The following is a 10,319-nucleotide window of genomic DNA, read 5'->3' as shown; positions in this document are numbered from 1 at the left end:
GTCAGCTTCTCTGGAACTGGAGTTAAGGATGGTTGTTAGCCATGGGGCTCCTGGGAACTGAAACTGAATCCTCTGCAAGAGCGATCAGTGCTCTCAACGCTAAACCATTTCTCCAGCCTCCTAAGCTACTTTTCCTATACAGCCTAGGCCTACCTGCCCAGGGATGGTACTGCTCACAGTGGGCTGGGCCCTCCCACACCACTCAGCAAGGAGAAAATACTTCCCAGAAATGACCCCAGGTCAGTGTGGTGGAGGAAATTCCTCAGCTTAGGTACCCTCTTCCTTGGTGGCTATTATAATTTGTGTCAAGCTGACAAAAATTAATCAGCACATCTTACTCATTTTTAAGAATATAGTTCAGAAGCCAGGCATGGTGGCACACACCTTTAGTCCCAACACTGGGGAGGCAGAGGCAGGCAGATCATTGTGAGTTCAAAGCCAGCCTGGTCTACATAGTGAGTTCAGGTCAGCTGGGACTACAGGGAGACCCTGTCTCAAAAAAAGGCAGGAAAAAAAAAAAAGAATATAGACTCCCAACACTCAGGAGGCACAGACAGGTGGATTTCTGTGAGATCAAGTCCAGCCTGGTCTACACAGCAAGCTTCAGGCCAGCTGGAGCTAAAGGGAGACCCTGTCTTAGAAACAAACTAAGAGCACTTACTGCTCTTCCAGAGGACCTGGGTTCAGTTCCCAGCACCCACATGGCAGCTCATAACCATTCTTAATTTCATTCCAGGGAATTAGATGCTCTCTTCTGGCCTCTGTGGGCATTGTGTGCATTATATAAATGCAAGCAAAACACTCAAACACATAAAATAAAAAGAATATAGTTCAGTAGTATTAAATACATTTATACTATTGTGCAATGACCTCCACCACCCATTCCCAAGGCCCGAGGCCTCTCTATCCTTCCATTATGTGACGATGTGACAAGAGCCTTCTGGGAAGCAGATGGCCCTTACCAGGAGCCCAGTCTCCTGGTGTCCTGACCACGCCCAGAACATCCCAGTCCAAAACTGTGGGCAACAAGTTTCTGTTGTTTACAAATTAACCAGGCTAAGGTGTTTTGTTAGAGCAAGCTGCAGAAAATAAGACAAGAAGTCAGAGAAATGCTCATGCCTGGCTATTCAAAGAAAACCTACTGACACTTTGGGGGCATCACCAAAGCCAGGGCTGGCTGAATCCAGTCTAATTGGGAAATGAGCTGCCTAAGATCAGACATCGATGCATCACCCTTTGACTCAAACACACTGCAAAACAATGATGTCTTCCGGGGGCAGAGAGACGGCCAGCAAGTAAAGGCACTTGCAACCAAGCCTGATGACCTGAGTTCAATCCCAGGACCCACTTGTTGGAAGGAAAGAACCAACACCCAGCAGAAGCCTACCTTCACAGGTGCATGCACAGGAAAGGAAAGAGTGAAGGAAAAAAGGGAGGGAGGGAGGGAGAGGGAGATTGATTTTAGAAAAGATTTGCTCTGTCCTGGACACAAGAGAAATGCCCTGGAAGAAATTAACCTGAAGATAAAGGGAACTCTATAGATGAAAACCCTCGACTTGACTCTAGGAAACTCTGCCAGCCTCCAATAGTGGCGTGTTCTGAGCACCCCAGAAGGGCAGTGAGCTGCTAAACACTGTGCCCCTAATTAAATAAAGCCCTGTAAATGTTCAAGCAAGATTCTTCAACAGCACAATGGTTGTAAGTCATATGTGAATTCCAGAGCAGAAACTAAAGGAACGGGAGGTGGAGGGAAGGGGAGAGACTTGCCCAGCCGTCCTTACTTCAGTTATTTTGGGGCTTCCCTTGCAATCCATTGCTAAGGTGGCAGATAGAAGTGTATTAAGAGTCTATGGACACTGGAGAGGGTTTCCCATTTGCTGGGTGTGTGATGCACATTTGAAGACTTTTGCTTTGTACATCAAATTGTCCTTCAAAGTGTATTACACATTAACTCCACCAACACCCGAAAGGAAAAGGAAACATTTTTCCAAGCCTCATCTCCACTCACAGGCATGTTCTCTCTCTCTCTCTCCCTCCCTCCCTCCCTCTCTCTCTCTCTCTTTCTCACACACACAAACACACACGTACACCACAAACATGCATTCACAAAACTAACATCTCATAGCTGTCTAATCTTCATTTCTCCAAGTAAGAAGTTTGAATACATTTTCATGTTTACCGCTGATTTTCTTCTTATTATAAAATAACTTTTTGTCTTTTACCCATTTCCTTTTGAGATATTCAACTTTGCTTATCTATTGATAAGACTGTCCTGCGTACAAAGACTGGCATGTTATCTTCATTTTTTTAAGTTGTTCATTAGTCCTTTTGTTTTGTGGTTAGGTAATTTTTGTACATAGAAATTTAAATTTTTTGAAGCGGATGAATCTGCCCTTGTTCTCCTTTGTGGTTTTGTAATTAGTCTTATGCTTAGAAGGTTTTGCCCAGCCCTAAATTGCAGAGCTATTGAACTCTGCAGTACCCTAGTGTTTGAAATCATTTCTCACATTTAAATAATTTGGCCAAAATGGCCTTTGATGTTAGCTAGAAGGTAACATCGAACTTCTAGAGGGAGCCCAAGATTGAAGATAGCCTTGGTATGAGTAGACTAGGTGGTGTGGGTCATGATAAAACCCCTCCAGGGAAGTGGAGAATGACGCATCCTCACACAAGCTCAGTTCATCCCTCTGTCCATACTCCACACTTCCGGCTTCCCTGGGATCTCATCCCTGGCTCACTTCCCCTCTGCATTGGGATACAGGCTCAGTCTGGAGCTGGACATGAAACAAATGGAAACTTAATTCCAAGTTTAGCTCTGCACTGTGTAGGCTGTGTCTTGTGTCTGCTTTCCTTGTCTATTCTCTTCGCACTGGTCACGTTCACCTTTGTGTCTCTTCTCTGCATTCTAAAAGTTTCCTAGGCCCACCTTCTAACTGCTAGCAGAGCTCCCCCGGCCACCTTCTAACTGCTAGCAGAGCTTCCCTGGCCCACCTTCTAGCGCCTCTTCTATTTTTCCATAATATTCTATTTGCTCTCTGTTGCCTCTGTGGTTTCTCCAGAGTTGATTTTCCTCTAAAAGAGGCAATCTTGTCAGCAGGTTTCAGTTCCCATGACTTCGTTGGAGGACTGACAGCAGCTTTCTTCTTTGGGTGGGGACTCTTCCAGAAGGAAATGTTAGCTGCACTGGTCAGGTTCTTACTTCATCTTGATGTTTGATTCTTTCCTCTGTTCATTTCTTCTTTGCAGATGAAATTTACAAAGCGTTTTTTGGGGGGATATTCATAGCTAAGACAGTTTTCTGGAATATTCTTGATGATATACAATGGTTCTGTGGGTCATGATAAGACCCCTCCATCCAAAACTGCAGTTCCGGGGTTTTACACATGAGCTGTTGAGTGCAGGGGCTTTAGCCGCAGTCACACACATGGACTGTGTGGGTGACTTCCAATCTTTTGGGTACAGACCTGAAGAGAGGACGAATGTTTAGACCTTTACCACAGGTCTTGAGACCCACTGCACATGGGTTTTGGTGCCCTCTGTGGACCACACAGCTCCTGGACACTCTCATTCTGATGAACATGTGCTTGTGGACAGTCTGGCCCTGTTTATGGGATCTCCCTCAGCCCCTTTCCCCCCGACATGACCTCATTTCTTTCAGCTTCTACTTTGGGGCTGGAAAATCCAGCCTCTGAAAGGCCTGAACCCCAGAACCTCTGTTCCTGTTGTAGGCAGAATAAGGGGATATTGTGCCCACTGCCTGGGGGGGGGGTTATACTCGTAGGAATTTGTGGGTCACTCTAGCCTAGCAACTGAAGGTTAAAGAGAGACGCTGTAACTTGATAAAAACAGAAATTTACTCACTGCCTCCCTAGGATTTAATATCAGTATGTCTCACTGAAGAAAGACCGAGCCTTATGCTAAGATAGAAGCATCTTCTTAAATAGATGGGGGAGCCAGAAAAGTCTACAGAAAAGAATTTCAAATAAATTGGTTTCTATATATTATTAACCCTTCCTCAGTAAGAAAAAGGGGGATTCCATACTTGTTCAAGAGCTATGATATAAATGCATTAATAGTCTCTAACCAAGAAAATAGGGAAAATAGTCACACAATTGCTCAACTAGATGGGAGAATCCATTCACATACTCCTGCTTCTCGGTCATCCTGGGTGACTTTATTTATTATTTTTATTTTATGTGTATGAGTGTATTGCCTGCATGTAGGTAGGTGCACCCATGTCGTGCAGTGCCCGTGGGGGTCAGAAGAGGGGCATCAGATCCCCTAAAACTGGAGTCTTGAATGGTAATTAGCCACCATGTGGGTGCTGGGAATTGAACCCAGGTCTTCTGGAAGAGTAACCAGTGCTCTTAACCTTTGAGCCATCTCTCCAGCCCCATCCTGAGTGACTTTATCTCCTGAAATTGCTTTGGTCATCTACTTATAACTTGGGTAGCTTTCCCAGAGAGGCTTGAAAGAAACGAGACGGCACTTGAAGCCCAAAAAATGACCCATTAAAAGTCCAGCCTGTTATAAGTCCATGAGTACTCTCCTTACAGAAAGGTGGACAGCTCCTGAAGGCTACATTTTCCCTAATTTGCTGTAAGTCAGAACTGATGGGAACCTGGCCTTAGAGTTCTACCTAGTTTAAAGCAGCAGACGTGATAACGGCTCAGACAACATGAGACATAGATAAAGCTAGACGCTGGAAAGCTATGTCTACGCACACACCACCCCTGTCCGTGCCTTTTCTGGAGCTCCTTCTGGTCTCAGCCAGTACCACTCCCCTGTGGGAAGGATGGCCTGTTTTGCTGCAGTCTGGCTAAATGAAGGCTGGCTGTACAATGAGGTTAGCTCTGGCTGGGATTCCCAGGACTAGTCTCACTACAACTGTTTTCAGTCTCTCTCCCCAGCTCTACGTTCAGTGAGACTTACCATAAGTGAGGTTAAAGATTAATGAGGGCCAAAGACCTTGCCTTTCTCGTTCTCTACCTGAAACCTCAGCATTTAAAATTGCCTGGCACACAACAGGTGGTTGACTGACAAGTCTAAATTAGTTAGTGGTGCGTGGTTGGATGATGATGGATCAGTGCCTGGGAGCAGGTAAAAGAGTTCTTGAAGAGGAATATCCTTTCATTTCAGCCTTTACCCAAGATGAAATGAGTGTAGAGAGGGAGGGGCTAATCCTGCAGCTAAACAGCACAATTAATCCTATGGAAACTCCACAATATTCAAGCAAGAGTGTTTTTCACTATTCTCTCAGGAAACCCCCAGTCAGTATTCTCAAATGAGTCATTAATTTGTTGACTCTATTTCTCTTGTTTCTGTAATTACCAAGGACACTCTAGTTTATCATTCGTTGGCGTCTCTGCCTCCATTTCTCACAGGGGTTACTTAGCTTCCTTTGCAGCAGGAGTCATGAGACTGTCCTTTGGAACAAAGCCATCAAAGGAAGACAGTTTGAAGGCCACTCTCGGGTCTCCTATCAGCAGCTTGAAAAGGCATCAGCCCTGATCTCATCTATCCTTCATCCAAAGACAGCAGCCACTAGTTTGGACCCCCGAGCAGCAGGAACAGCCTGGCTCAGATCCAGTGAGTTTCCAACTTTGAACAGAAGAGCTGGCCCGTGGGGACCATACCACAAAAGGAAAAAAAGCCCCTAGCATTTCCTAACTTCACATGACTGTAGATTCAAAGGTATCTTTCCCAGATCCGCAGACACTATTTCCCTGTGCCCTTGGTCATTGGAATTCCACCTTCATTTTGCCTCCTTCTCTCTTCCCCAGCCAGTGCTGGGTAGAGAGGTTTGCTTTCTTGTTAACATTTTGGCTAAGTGTAATCACTAGTAAATGAACAGCACATGATTCCTTCTAATTATTTTTTTAATGAAAAAGAATACCTGGGCTAGAAAGCTCTATCAGTAAGACACTCCTTACAAGCGTGAGGAACTGGTTCATGGCCCCAGAACCCACATAAAAAGCCAGGCATGGTGACACATGCTTGTAATCCCAGTGCTAGGGATGTGGAGACAAGCCATCCCTGGGGCTCACTGGCCAGTCGGCTTAGCCTGATGGCCAAGCTCCAGGCTAGTGAGAGTCTCCTACAAAATATGTGGGGCCTGGGGAGATTGCTCGGTGGATGGAGTGCCTGCTGCACAAGCTAAAGGACTGGAACTCAGATCCCTGGAACCCATGTAAATGCCTTGTGTTTGTGGTGGCTTGCCTCTAATTCCAGCCTCAGAAGGCAGAGTCAGGGGATCCCCAGAGCAGGCTAGGTAGTGAGAAGAGTCATATCAGTGAGCTCTGGGTGTGATTGAGAGACCCTGCCTTAAAGAATTAAATGGAAGAGTAATCAAGGAAGACTCCTAACCTCAACCTTCACATGTACACACACGCACATGCACCCCCACATACACATGCACCTGTTTACAGGTGAACACACACAGATATATGAAAAGAAAGAAAAAAAAAAGGACAACACCTGAAGAACAACACAGGAACACATACCTGCATCCACATGTGCACCTTCACACATACACAGAGACACACACAAAAAGAATATAAAGTGCATATGTCTGATTGTCATTTTCCAGTTCAACAACTAAGCCGCAGTTTCTACTCCCTCAGTGACATCTGTCATGCCTTCCTGGCAGGCTTCCCCTGGTGTGTCAGAGCTGGGGCTGGCTCATTCCTGCATCGTTACCTGTTGTCCCTCTCTGAGCTGGGGACAGTGAGACAAGTGGCCGTAGCTCTAGGAATGCAGGTGTTAACAGCTCTATCATGGGACTTCCAGGGTCATTTGGAGGGATCGACTATTCCATTGGCCCCTCAGGTACATGTATTTCTCATCTGTGGTCTCAGCCAGTCACTAACAGAAAATGTTTTGTTGCTAAGGTGTCCCGCAATGGTCAGGCCTCTGAATGTGTCTGTGCTGAACATGTTCAGGCTTGTTGTCATTAAAAAAGTACCATCTAGGGGCTAGAGAGATGGCTCAGCAGTTAAGAGCACAGACTGGTCTTACAGAATACCTGGGTTCAGTTCCCAGCACCCACTTGGCAGCTAACAATCATCTGTAATTCCAGTTCCAGGGGATCCAACATCTTCTGACCTTTGTGGGCATTGCACAACCCGAGTGTACTTACACACATGCAGGCAATACGCTCATATAAAATAAAAATAAAATATCTTTTAAAATACCATCTAATAACCACTCACAAAATGCTAAAACAATATTATATACTATAATAATTTAGATTAAGTCATATGAGGATATGCCTGGGTTATATATAAATACTATACTCTCTGTATAAAGGTCTTAAGCTCTATGGATTTTGGTATCCATCAAAGCGCAGAGGGTTGTGGGAGCAATCCTCCAGGAATATCGTAAACAACTGTAATTACTGTTAGGGCTGTGACAGGCAAGGTAGAAGGAGTTGGTTTGTAATTTTAAGTTCTTCAGACTGGACTAAGGAGTTGGGTCCATTAAAAATGTTACTCTTACTCGGAAGGCAGAGGCAGGCGGATCTCTTTGAGTTCAAGGCCAGCATGGTCTACATAGTGAGTTCCAGGACAGCTGGGGCTACAGGGAGAACCTGTCTCAAAAAGACCAAAAAAAAAAGTTACTGTTTATTAATTTTTCTTTTTAATTTCATGTGTCTTAGTTTGTTTTCCCATTGCCGAAACACCCTGACAAAACCAACTTAAGGAAGAGAGGGTTTGTTTCTGCTCACAGTTAAGGTGAGTCCATCACAACAAGGAAGTCAAGGCAGCAGGAGCTGGAAGCAGCTGCTCACATCATCCACACTCAGGAAGCAGAGGGAGGATGCAGCTGCTGGTCAGCTCTATTTCTGTATTTTTATATAGTCCAGGATCACCTGCCTAGGGAATGGTCCTGCCCATAAGTAAGGTGAATCTTCCCACATCAATTTATGTAATCAAGATGACGCCCCCACAGGCCTGCCTCCCAGGGGATTCTAGATCCTGTCAAGTGGACACGTGACATTAACTATAACAACATGCAGAGCATTTGACGACTTCTCCCCCAAGCACACCTTTGTGACTTGTAAGCAACAGCAGCATAACATTACAAGTCACAGTCAGGGTGATGCCTGTGCCCTCTGGCATCCTCTACTTTGTCAGGGCCCCACCCTGCAGATGGAGAGGTCTGTATTCTGTGTTCCAAACCACTCAGCTTCAATTCAGAATGAGTCCTTGAAATATTTTGCCTTGGTTCTTGGGTCACTTTAATTATGCATGGTCAGCATATTTTAGTGTAAAATGATCAAACCATAAACATTTATATTTCAGGCATGCTTTAATTGTTCCTCTATCAGTTTATTATGTGCAGTTATTATCTGTGGTGTTAATCTCTTCAGAGCATAAGGCTCACTTTAGTTGTGTTGAATTAACAGAACAGCATATAAGCTTTGTGGGAAGCACATGGGTGCCATTTCTTTGGCACAAGTCCAATTATTTGTTCCCTGTTAGCTTTGTGAACCTGTAACTCTTTTTATAGATTCGGCTTGTCCCAAATGACCATAACTGGTGTCTTTGTGATGCTGACAGTATCTCTGCTTGGCCTTTGGGAGGCTCCTTATTTAGGCATCTTTGTCTTTTTAACACTGTTCTGAACATAGCCGAAGCCTTACTCTTTGGCTAAATACCTCTCGCCTGCCTTCTAGAACTCTGACTTTTTCTTGTCCCTAAATCTAGTCACCACACCCCTTCTTCGAATCCCATTTTAGCACATCATGCATCACAGACTCAAATCTGGGGTACGCCGGCTGTGGGACCAGGTAAAGCCTTCTCAGAGCTTAAATGGAGAGCTGGGGGTTGCGGGGAGGGCTTCAAAGTCAAGAGCACAGACTGGTCTTCTGATCAGACTGCCTTTATCAGCTCTGTGGTTATCATGTCCTCACATGAAAACAGAAGTTTCCTCATCTGAATCAACAACTTATCTTTATAATTCTCTCATATGAAAGATCTGTTTATTAATTTGGCCTGTTTTCATCCCACTAAACTAAGTTATAATACCACCCAAAGCTTTAGAGAAACTATCAGCCAGCAAATTTTAAATTCCCAATCATGGGCTGGGGCTGTAGCTCAGCAGACAGAGTGCTTGCCTTGCAAGCAAGCCCTGGGTTCCATCCCCCGCATTGCTTAAAACCAACTGTGGTGTAGCAGGCCTGTAATCCCAGCATGGGGGAGATGAAGAATCAGATCAGGAGCTCAAGGTCACCCTCAGCTAACATAGCAAGTTCAGGGCCAGCCTGAACTATCTAAGACCCCATCTCAAAATAAATAACCAAATAACTAAATAACTAATTTTATGTTCAATCATGATAGAGACCCTGAACAATTCAACAACCAAGGATGCTGAGAAGTCACGCTCAGGAAACACTGGTCATCATGCCCAGCAAGGGGACAAAAGTAAGTTTCTATCAGAACATTGCTTACCCAGGCTTATGCATACATGTAAGAAAATACACACAAGGGCGCACACACATAAGAACACAACGTGAGGCCGGCATGGTGGTGCATGCCTTTAATCCCAGTACTCAGGAGGCAGAGGCAGGTGGATTTCTGTGAGTTCGAGGCCAGCCTGGTCTACATAGTGAATTCCAGGCCAGCTGGGGCTGCAGGGAATCCCCCCCCCCAAAAAAAAACAGAGCAAGGCCATAGGAAACTAGAATAATCTTCCAATATTTTCTCTCTCTTGGGAGTATGGTAGAAATTCCCTTCCATTTATATAATGATAATAAATAGCCTCCTCCTCACCCCTGTTGAACACACCAAAGACAGAGACCCAGCACAGCTCTGCAGATGACAGAGAGCATGTTGCCTGGCACATGGAAGTCTCTAAACTGTTAAACAGAACTGAACTCCCTCCTAAATTCCTGGCATCTCTTCTGTAGATGTTTACATTGGGATGAGTCAGGGACCACACTGTGTCCTCCAAGGAGCAGCTAAGTGGACAGTTGCTGATTTAGGGCCCATCTTCTTATTGTTTTTTAATTTTATTTATTACTTTTATTTTATGTGTATGCGTGTATTTCCTGCATGTAGGTAAGTGCCCCCCAAGCCATCCACAAGTTGCAGTGCCTTTAACAGCACAGATGTTCACGTGTACAGAGGCATTTTGTAAATATAACAGTGACTGTGGAAAACCAGAGGTGTGTTTTAACAGCCATGCTCAAATTCCATTAGATCTTCAAAATGATTTAAGGAACGAAATATCTGGTACCAGCTGCACCAGAAGATCTCGCAAAAATTATCAGTAGATCAAAGACAGCCAGGGCATTTCGGGAGTCAAAAGAGATAAGA

The sequence above is a fragment of the Nannospalax galili genome, unplaced genomic scaffold (assembly GCF_000622305.1).
Source record: "Nannospalax galili isolate Female #2095 unplaced genomic scaffold, S.galili_v1.0 scaffold497, whole genome shotgun sequence".
Taxonomy (NCBI): domain Eukaryota; kingdom Metazoa; phylum Chordata; class Mammalia; order Rodentia; family Spalacidae; genus Nannospalax; species Nannospalax galili.
The sequence above is the reverse complement of the archived record's forward strand: the minus strand, read 5'-3'. Positions refer to the sequence as shown.